Source organism: Dermochelys coriacea, chromosome 11 (assembly GCF_009764565.3).
Source record: "Dermochelys coriacea isolate rDerCor1 chromosome 11, rDerCor1.pri.v4, whole genome shotgun sequence".
Lineage (NCBI taxonomy): Eukaryota > Metazoa > Chordata > Testudines > Dermochelyidae > Dermochelys > Dermochelys coriacea.
Genome location: NC_050078.2, coordinates 26425871 through 26437253, shown reverse-complemented (window position 1 = coordinate 26437253; position 11383 = coordinate 26425871). Strand labels below are relative to the sequence as shown.

Genomic DNA, 11383 nt, shown 5'->3' with positions numbered 1-11383 from the left:
GAGAGGAGAAGAGACGGTGCGTTGCTAAGAGGCTTTTGGTCTCTTTCTCTCTCTCTGACGGCCAACGGGGGGGGGGGGGGGAAGAAAACTCTCCTTCTCTCTCTGTGTCTCCCTGGGATCCTCTAGCTGAGCTGAGCTGAGCTGGGCTGGGCTGGGGGGGAGAAAATCAGGCTCCTCACAACCAACCCCTCCCCTCCACACACACACCAATTCAAGACGGAATTAGTGCTCTGTCCCTTTAACAATATAAATAAAAGGTTCCCCAGTCTCCCCCTCTCTCTTCATCATCAGTTCTGCTGCTACTGCTGCTGAGGCTCTGGCTTGCCTAGGAGAAAGATGGGAGGCTGCTACTGCGCATGCGCCCCAAGGGGGCTCGGTGGGTTGAAGGGGGGAGGGAAAGAGGTTGCTCTCCACAATGCACCGCGCGGCTGGCGAACCCGGAAGGAGATGCCGTCGAGGGACAGGAAGTTACGGGAGGGGGAGGGAAGTGGAGCGGAAGTGAGTGAGTGGGCGTGAAAGGGGCAGAGTTGAGGAGAATCAAGAGCGGGCGGGGGAAAAGAGGAGGGGGTGGAGCCGTCATCGCCACGTGACGACGAGCGATGTGCGCGAGGGCTGCCGGGAAGGTTTCTGAGGCACTAGCGGGCGAAGAGGGGGGCGGTTACTCTGCTGGAGTCCGAACGACGCGCTCGGGCGGAGGGGGGAGCGGAGCCAACCTAGGTAAGGGTTTCGCGGGACCGGGGCTACGGGCGTGGGGACGGCGTCCCTTGGGGCAGGCTCCAGACAGCCGTGCTGTGTTCGCGGGCGCCAGGGGGTGGCTGTGTCTCATCCCCGGTTCATTGGGGCCAGGTGTCGTAAGGCGGGAGGGCCGCTTGCCGGTGTCCTGCCCTGTCCCGGGGGCAGGGGGGCCCTTCGGCAGCGCGAGCGCGGGGATGATGCCTTCATGGAGCCTCGGAGTTGAGGTCTAATGAGGAGCATCGCGCGCCAGCGAGGCGTCGTGGGATCGTGCAGGCACCGCTGACAGGGCACAGACAGAATCTTCGCTGCCTGACCGGAAACAACGCTTCCTGCTCAGTGAGCCTGGCGCTGATCGGGTGGTCGTGCTCGTCCTGGGGGCCAACTCCGGGTTTCTTGCTCTGGCATGGTTTGGAAAAAAACTCTGAGGCGTTGGAACTCCTACACCAGTGACCTCCCAGCAGAGCGTGTGGGTGTCCGTTGTGTGTCGTTCCCGGAGCGCTTTCCCTTGACACGCTCCTGTTCCGTGCTTATAGATGCTGGCGCCTTCTGTGTTGCAGAGTGATGCACTGGGGAGTTCTCTGAAAGAAAGATCAGACTTTAATTCCCACTTCTTGTAGCTTAATTCTGCTCCTAGAGTCACTCTGTGCTGGGCAAAGGCACTCTTTTTAATTCTTTTGTTCTTGGGAGGAATATAGTTGCTCCTTTTAAATGTTTTGGATTTGGCTGTGTTTCTACTTTTTGGTAAAGGAGCTAAAGCTGTGTCCCACCAAGCTCTTTTAACATTAAACTAGATTTGTTTCTGAGGCATTGAAGATGAAGCTATTGTAATTTTACAATTGAAGGGATTACAGCATCTCAAATTAAATCTGTGAAAAATTGAAGTAGCTAATTATATTTACAAAGGTGGTATAACTGCCTTATCTCAAACATAGATAACTTCCCTTAAAAATTGGATCATGTAAGTTTGTGTGGGTTAATGTGATCAACAGGGGCAGATTTTGGGTGTAAAAAGGTGGGGGTACTTTTCCAAACTTGACCAATGTGAATCACCAGAATAAGGAGCCACAATCACTGTGGATCATTTATCATGTGAGAGCTTTACTGGACTCTTGGAGTTAGGCCCGCCTTTGATGGGTCTTCAGACATACCTATGCTACCACTAAGCTAGTCTTAGGCTTGGTTTACACGAGCACTTTTGTCAGTATACCTTATGTTGCTCAGGGATATGAAAAAACACACCTCCTGAGCGACATAACTTACACCAACAGAAACGCTGGAGTGTGCAGAACTGTTGGAGAGCTTCTCCCTCTAATATAGCTACTGCCACTCGTGGAGGTGGTTTTATTATGTTGAGTGGAGAGCTCTCTCCCGCTAGCATAGAGTGGCTACAGGAGCTATCTTGCAGTGTCACTGCTGTCAGTTCGCTAGTGTAGATGTAGCCTTTAACAATGCTGATGGACTCAACTAAACTTTCTTTGATTGGATTAAAAAAGTAAGTGAGGGTCCTCTCTCAAATGCCAACCACTTATAAAATGAGTCACTACATCTGTGTAAAACTCCTTCTCCTTTCTTATGACAAAAAATTGTAACACTTAATGAAAGGGTGGGTTGCATATTTTGGACCTACTATGTTTGGGTCACATGGATAGGTTTTCGCTGCCCTGTTAACTTGCGTGATTGGTATGAGGGTTAGTCTAGTCCATTTGTAAGCATCCCCACAGCAAGTCACTACCTGTAATATTATGTCTTTATTGCTTCTGCACTTGTCAGTGTATGTCTGGGATCATATCCCATGTTTCTTTGTGCTGAAATGCTCTAGGATTCTTTCCCTGTCACTTGTACAACTTGCCTGTCCCTCATGAGGAACTGTGGGATGTGCATGGGAGGACGGTCAGCAGAATGACTTGGATTTTTACCTGCTTCCTCATTGCAAAGTGGACATATTCCAGCCAAATCTGGGATACTGACCTCGGCACCCAGCCATGTGAGCTAGCCCAGGCTTAAAGCACCTCCAAAGCCTGGTCAGATGGTTTTCTGGGTGGATGGGATGGGTAAGGATGGCGGGGCTAAAACCCAGGGTTAGCTGTCCACTGAAGACCTACCCATTGTCATAAATATAAAGGGAAAGGTAAACACCTTTAAATCCCTCCTGGCCAGAGGAAAAACCCTTTCACTTGTAAAGGGTTAAGAAGCTAGGATAACCTTGCTGGCACCTGACCAAAATGACCAATGAGGAGACAAGATAGTTTCAAAACTGGGGGGGGGCAAAGGGTTCTCTCTTGGTTTGATGATTTTGCCGGGACAAGAGCAGGAATGTAAGTCAGACCTCCATTAAAGAGTTAGTAAGCAATTTAGTTATATATGTGTTAGATTCTGTTTTTGTTTAAATGGCTGATAAAATAAGTTGTGCTGAATGGGATGTATATTCCTGTTTTTGTGCTTTTTGTAATTAAGGTTTTGCCTAGAGGGATTCTCTGTTTTGAATCTGATTACCCTGCAAGGTATTTACCATCCTGATTTTACCGAGGTGATTCTTTTACTTTTTCTTTAATTAAAATTCTTTTAAGAACCTGATTGCTTTTCATTGTTCTTAAGATCAAAGGGTTTGGGTCTGTGTTCACCTATGCAAATTGGTGAGGATTTTTATCAAGCCTTCCCCAGGAAAGGGGGTGTAGTGCTTGCGGGGGTGGGGGGGAGATGTTTCCAAGGGGGCACTTCCCCTATTCTTTGTGTAACACTTTGGTGGTGGCAGCGTTTAACCTAAGCTGGTAAGAATAAGCTTAGGGGGTCTTTCATGCGGGTCCCCACATCTGTACCCGGGAGTTCAGATTGGGGAAGGAACCTTGACATGGTGGCAGAACAGTGAGATTAATTTGAAATCATTTTGTGTTTTTTTTTTTGTTTGTTTTTTTTTTAACTAGAAGCACAGAAGGATTTTAAAGGGTTTTGTAAAAGGGGACAAAGCTTCAAGCATAACAAAAGGGATTTGTCTTTTGCGAGCTGCAGTTTCTGTACCTAAAGGCAGGGTAGTTAACCTCCTGCAAGGAAATTTACAAGTTCTTCACAGATCTGAAGAAATTTTTTTTTAGCTAAGAACAGCTAGAGGGTTTTTCTGTCTTTTTGCCTGGAGACAAAGTTTTTTTTTTTTTTTTTTTTTGGTAGGCTGACAATCACTATCAGAGAACATAGATATCAGGTTACAGCATAATCTGTTTTTTTGACAAGCCAAATTTTTTTGTTTGTTTGTTTTTATTTCTAACTCTCGGGTGTAAAGTTAGTTAAAAACAGAGAGGCTAACATGACAGAGCCCAAGGCAGAAACAGCCAAAGAGGCTGCCCACAGGAGAGAAATGGAGGCAAGGGAAAAAGAAATGGAGGAGAAAGAAAAAGAGGAAGCATGAACTGGAGATGGAGAAGGTAAGGGCTGAGTGGAATCTACTGGATAACCCTAACCATCCTTCCTCAACAATCCACAAATGGGAGAGACAATGTCCACAGTATGATGAATCCAGTGATATTACTGAATATTTTCTCACCTTTGAGACACTGTGCACTCTCCATAAAATTCCTGAAGCTCACAAGATGACCACATTGGTCGCAAAATTGACTGGAAGAGCTCTGGACATATTCAATAAGATGCCTATTGATGAGGCTTCTGACTATAATAAAGTTCAAGGATTTGGTTTTAAAGCCATTTCAAATTACTTCTGAAATATACAGAGTAAAATTTCGAACCCTTAAGAGAGGGCCTGGACTAAGTAATGTGGCTTATCTAAACCAGCTGAAGGATCTGTTAGATAAATGGGTCCAAGGAAGGGGTGTCACTAGCTTTGAAGGAATGTCTGATTTGATAGCTCAGGAGCAGTTCCTGAATATGTCCGAGGAGGAAATAAAACAGTGTTTATGGAATAAGGAAATGGACTCAGCAGAAAGTCTTGCTTCTTGTGCTGCTGAATACGAGCAGTCCCAGACAGCCAGAGAAGCGGGGCAAGCCAGAACAAAACGGGTGGAGGGAGGAGAGAGGAACAACCCTGGTCACAGTTGGAGCGGATACCAGAAGGGACACCCTCAGACCACACCCTACTACCATGGGCACCCCAAGGCCCCAACTACACACCAAGGAATACTCCAGACACCTTATCGTCCTGCCACACGGTTCTCCAGCAACCCACCTCACCCCATCAGCTGGACGATGTTTTAAATGTAATGAGCTGGGGCATGTAAAGGCCAACTGCCCCAAGAACCCCAACAGATTACAGTTCATTGCACTGGAATCACACCAGAGGTCCTCAGGCCCAGAGCGGAGAGAAACTGTGAGTATGGGCGGGAAGAAGGTCACCGCGTGGAGGGACACCGGAGCACAAGTGTCGGCTATCCATGCTTCCTTAGTGGACCCCAGTTTAATCGACCCAGAGATCCAAGTGACAATTCAACCCTTCAAGGCCAACTCTTTCAATTTGCCTACAGCCAAGTTGCCTATCCAGTACAAGGGCTGGTCAGAAACATGGACTTTTGCAGTCTATGATGATTATCGCATCCCCATGCTGTTGTGGGAAGACTTGGCCAATCATGTGAAGCTAGTCAAGAGGGTGGGAATGGTCACCAGCAGCCAGGCTAAGCAAGCTGACATGCCTAGCTCTGTTCCAGAAACTTCTACCAGGACCCCGTCAGAGGTGATGGAACCGGACCCCATGTCAACATCTGCAACAGCAGTAGTGGATCCAATCCCAGAGACCCAGACAGAGCCAGCCCCAGAACCGGAACCGGTGGAACAGCCAGCACCAGACCCATTGCCGGCACTGAATCCAGTACTTGCAACCCCAACACAAGAGGGCCCCACCGAACCTGAACCGGCAGCAGCTGATAACCCTACACAAGAGGCTCAGCCAGAGCCTGAACCCCAACATAGGGCACCAGCGGAGAGTGGTTCACAGTCAACGGAAACAGTCCCATCCCCTGCATCGCTTCCAGAGGGACCAAGCCTAGGTCCACAATCCAATGAGCATCAAGGGAACAGTTCCAGCCCGAATAGGAAGCAGATGGAAAGCCTCCAGAGAGCTTGGATGGTGGCACAGAGCAACCCACTGCCTCTCAGCTCTTCTAATTGATCCAGGTTTGTTGTAGAAAGAGGACTTTTATACAAGGCAACTCTTTCTGGTGGACACCAGGAAGACTGGCATCCTCAGAGATAGTTGGTAGTTCCAACTAAGTAGCCGTTAAAGCTCTTGAGCTTAGCCCACGATCATCCTAGTGGCCATGCTGGGGTGAACAGGACCAAAGACTGGCTGGGGGAGGTCATTCCACTGGGAGGGAATGGGCAAGGATGTTTCTACCTATGTCCGGTCTTGTGAGGTATGCCAAAGAGTGGGAAAACCCCAAGACCAGGTCAAAGCCCCTCTCCAGCCACTCCCCATCATTGAAGTTCCATTTCATCGAGTAGCTGTGGATATTTTGGGTCTTTTCCGAAACAGACACCCAGAGGAAAGCAGTACATACTGACTTTCATGGATTTTGCCACCTGATGGCTGGAAGCAGTAGCTCTAAACAACACCAGGGCTAAAAGTGTGTGCCAGGCACTAGCAGATGTTTTTGCCTCAGACATCCTCACAGATGCAGGAACTAATTTCCTGGCAGGAACTTTGGGAAGCTCATGGGGTGAATCACTTGATGAATCATCAAACAAATTGCCTGGTGGAGAAATTTAATGGAACTTTGGGGGCCATGATACATACATTCGTAAATGAGCACTCCAGTGATTGGGACCTAGTGTTGCAGCAGTTGCTCTTTGCCTACAGAGCTGTACCACGTCCCAGTTTAGGGTTTTCACCATTTGAACTTGTATATGGCCGCAAGGTTAAGGGGCCATTACAGCAATGGGAGGGGTTTACACCTTCTCCAGGAACTAATATTCTGGACTTTGTAACCAACCTACAAGACACCCTCTGAACCTCTTTAGCCCTAAGGATGCTCAAAAAGAGCAAAAGCCTGGTATGATAAACTTGCCAGAGAGCGTCCCTTCAAAGTAGGGGACCAGGTCATGGTCTTAAAGGCGCTCCAGTCCCATAAAATGGAAGCATCGTGGCCATTCACGGTACAGGAGCGCCTGGGAGCTGTAATTATCTCATAGCATTCCCCACCTCCAATCAAAAGCCTAAGGTGTACCATATTAATTCTTTAAAGCTCTTTTATTCCTGAGAATTAAAGCTTTGTTGGTTTACAGCCCAGAGAGGAGATGACGCTGCGTGGCCTGAAGGTGTCTACTACGAACCTCTCCATGACCCTTGGGTGTATGCAGCAACAGCAGATCAAGGAGCTGTGCACTAGCTACGTGCCGATGTTCTCAGCGACCCCTGGACTGACTGAATGGGCATACCACTCCATTGACACAGGTTAGGCTCACCCAATTAAAGCCCAACCTTATTGGGTGTCTCCTCAAGCTAAAACTGCTATAGAACGGGAGATCCAGGATATGCTACAGATGGGTGTAATCCACCCCTCCTGCAGTGCATGGGCATCTCCAGTGGTTCTAGTTACCAAACCAGATGGGGAGATACTTTTTCTGCGTGGACTACCGTAAGCTAAATGCTGTAACTCACCCAGTCAACTATCCAATGCCACACACAGATGAACTATTAGAGAAACTGGGACAGGACCAGTTCATCTCTACGTTGGACTTAACCAAGGGATACTGGCAGGTACCGCTAGATGAATCCACCAAGGAACGGTTAGCCTTCACCACACATGTTGGGCTGTATGAATTTAATGTACTCCCTTTCGAGCTGCGGAATGCACCCGCCATCTTCCAAAGACTTGTAGATGGTCTTCTAGTGGGATTAGGAGAACGTGCAGTCGCCTACCTTGATGATGCGGCCATATTTTTGGATTCCTGGGCAGAACACCTGGAACATCGACAAAAAGTCTTCGAGCGCATAAGGGAGGCAGGACTAACTCTTAAGGCTAAGAAGTGTCAAATAGGCCTAAACAGAGTGACTTACCTTGGACACCAGGTGGGTCAAGGAACTATCCAACCCCCTACAGGCCAAAGTGGATGCTATCCAAAAGTGGACTGTCCCAAAGTCAAAGAAACAGGTCCAATCCTTCTTAGGCTTGGCCGGATATTACAGGCGATTTGTACTGCAATACAGCCAAATCGCTGCCCCACTGACAGACCTAACCAAAAACGAAACAGCCAAATGCTGTTCAGTGAACCGAAGAGTGTCGGAAGGCCTTTAACCAGCTTAGAGACACTCACGTTTGACCCTGTGCTAAGGGCCCCAGACTTTGACAAACCGTTCCTAGTAACCATAGATGCGTCAGAGCATGGTGTGGGAGCAGTTTTAATGCAGGAAGGACCGGATCAAGAATTCCACCCTGTAGTTTTTCTCAACAAGAAGCTGTCTGAGAGGGAAAGCAACTGGTCAGTCAGTGAAAAAGAATGTTACACCACTGTTTTACGCTCTGGAAAAGCCACGCCCATATGTTTGGGGACGGTGTTTCACCTGCAAAGCGACCATGCGCTATAGTGGCTTCATACCACCACAGGAAATAACAAAAAAACTTATTCGGTGGAGTTTAGCTCTCCAAGATTTTGATTTCAACAACCAACACATCTCAGGAGCTTCTAACAAAGTGGCTGATGCACTCTCCTGTGAAAGTTTTCCAGAATCAACTGATTAAAATCGTCCTTGAGGTGTGGAAAATATTGTTAGTCTTTATATACTTGGTAGTATATTTAGAGGTGCATGTGTCTTAGCTGTTTTCTCCTAGAGCTCCAGGAAGAAATCACAGCCAGCGTTCCCCCCCATCTGTGATTTGGGGGGCGTCTCATAAATATAAAGGGAAGGGTAAACGCCTTTAAATCCCTCTTGTCCAGAGGAAAAACCCTTTCACCTGTACTTCGGGGAGTAATGTGGAGAATTTATGTCGCCCGCAGATTTCTTTGCTTCCCTGCAGAAAAATGACTTTCTGATGGGGAAGCAAAAGGAAGCCAGAAGTGCAGTCCTACGACTGTCCCCATCAGTGTGTATCAGTTGTCAAGGGCAGCTGCCACAGAGGTAAATCACTGTGGGGCAGGAGGCAGGACTGGGGAAGACCAGCTGATGGTTCCTACCTTGCATCTGGCTTAGCTGGTAGTGCCGACTGGGCTGGGGAGGATGGGATTTTCTCTTCCCCGGCATGGCGTCTGGGGCTGGGTCAGACCCACCCCCAGATTTCTTTCCAGGCTCTGCAAACTCCCCCTGCTTCCTGCACCCATTGCTCCTCAGCTGCAGGGGTAGGGATCCCTGTACAGGGAACTGTTCCCGCATCTGATCTACCACCTCTGTGCAGCCAGTGGCCTGTGTTCCCCAGTACCATGCTGGAGCCTCCACATTTATTTGACAAATAAAATTTGCAGAATTTTTATTTTTTTGGTGCGGAATGCCCTCAGGAGTAGAGCATGTAGCAGCTGCTTCTGAGCCCTGGAGATGAACTGAATTCACACTGTATTGATTGTAGAGTTAGGCCTTGTGTACACTACAGACTTCTGCCAGTACAGCTATGTTGTATTGTAAATTCAGCTACACTGGCAAAACTGCTTTTACTGGTCTAGAGTGTGGTTTGCCGTTTTGGCTGCATCTACAGTAGGAACACTTGGATGATATAGTATACCATTATTTCTATACTGATCATCTCCTAATGTGGACATAGCCTTAGCTTTAGTGGAGGTAATTTGAAACTTTTTGACTAGTAGCTTCTATGTCATCTTATCAAAGGCCAGAAAGGACCATTATGATCACCTACCGTGACGTGTAACACAGGACATTAAATTTCACCCAATAATATCTGTATCAAGCTCATAATATGTATAGTGTAAATCAAACATTAACCTTGCTGAGAACATACATACATAAGTATACACACAGGGCCTGATTCTGCTACTTTTATTCTCAATTAGTAGGTAATCCAATGAGTTCAATAGAACTACCAAATGTAAGAGATGGTGCCATATTCCGACCCTTCATAAATAACTCAATTAAAATTAAGTATGTCTGAATTTATTAGATATTTCAGATTTATTAAGAAGGCAGTCTGAGGGCCAAATCAAGTCTAAGATCTTAATTTCATTAATATGTTACAAAGAAGCTTTGTAACTAATGAAAATCTGAACATACACCAGTCTTACAGAAGGCTACTTTTTTTTTTTTAAAGTAGAAAAATCTATCTTAAACTGGTGGAGTTTACTGTGCAGCTTAGCTTTTCAGAGTGCTTGCTATGATTGGTCTTCTGCTGTTTCTGTTTTTAGCTGAGGATGTGGGCATTGAGGGAGGAAAGAATTCAGTCTTTTTCCAGCACATTAGTGACTAGGTTAGGTGAATATTTAAATTTTTGTTCTGAAAGTGCAGGTTGTTGCGCTGCTCAGTAAGAGGGGTGACTTGCTGACAGCAGATTGTGATTGGAATGGGAAACTCCTTTCTCCATATAATTAGTTTAAATCACTGTGCCGTTAGAAGTGGCCCCCACGTATATTGGAAATAGACTCTTCACTAAAACATGTATGTTTAGAAGTAGACCTATATTGACAGTTGTCAACAGAGGTGCTCTGCCTTACTAAAAGGTAACTAGAGAACGAGGTTCTTCTTGAAAGGTAAAATATAATAAATTTGACTTTGACAGTAGGATGAAACTGATTTACAATATGAGAACATTCTGGTGTACTGGAATCACCTAACATAAAATACATAAGTTTACAAGCTTTTTATAGGTTTTTTTTGTACCCTTGTGAAAAGTTACTAGATTATAATATAAAAAATTGTGGCTTTACGATCACTACAGCCATTTGGGGAGCAAATTAGCAAAAATTCAAGTCCATTAAACATGAGTAATTGGCAAGTCAGTAGGATTTTTGTTACCTTTATAGTCTGATATAGAATAAGATTTGGGCTGAAAGCACAAAGCAGGACTTACAAATTTACATAAGAATTGGCTAATTAGATGAGACCATAGTTCATCTAATTCAGAGATTTCTATAATAGCATTATGATTTCCCTATTGATCGCCCTCCCATTCCTAATGCAGCCTAACATCGTGTGACCTTTCTTACTACAGGTGTACATTGAGCTGTCTACAGTGATGCCCAGGTCCCTTTCTTAAATAATATAGTTAATTTAGTTCATTTTTTCCCCTCCAATATGCATTACTTTGCATTTATCAACACTACTTCATCTGCCTTCATGGTGCCCATCCAAGAGCTGGTCTCTTGTAGGCATACTAATATCCGGTTACTGGCAGTAGTTGCATCAGTGCTGAATGAGAGAAATAGTTGTGTTGTCTGCAGATTGTTGGCAACTAAGGTCTGGTCTACACAAGGAATTTATGTTGGAATGGCTAGGTCTCTTCCGTTGACCTAGCTACTGCATTTCGGGGAGGTAGATTACCTACGCCGATGTAAGTAGTATCTACACTGAAGCACACTGCTGCAGCATCTTGGGTGTAGACAGGAGTCACTCAGAAAGACATCAGGAGCTTCACAAAAGTGTGGAAGAGAAATGGAGCAAATATTATGGATCCTTGTGGGACTCTACACTTGAGCGCCTTTGGAAAGGAGGAGTAATTACCTCTCTCCACTTGTCGTTCTTCTGGAAAGGAATGATTGGAACCACTGTGATTCT

General features: G+C 46.2%; 1 protein-coding gene across 7 annotated transcripts in view; it reads left to right on the top strand.

Annotated features, from left to right (window-relative positions):
• The first annotated feature begins 281 nt into the window (after nt 1-281).
• The window catches only part of ORC4 (origin recognition complex subunit 4), a 59234-nt gene continuing 48132 nt past the window's right edge, over nt 282-11383 (top strand). The window contains exon 1 of one of the 7 annotated variants that reach the window (XM_043505102.1): nt 282-376. The gene's annotated coding sequence lies outside the window, so the exon portion shown is untranslated. Of the gene's footprint in view, nt 377-508; nt 718-11383 lie in introns of those variants that run through there. The other 6 variants (XM_038422001.2, XM_043505104.1, XM_043505107.1 and 3 more) reach the window with 6 other exon arrangements.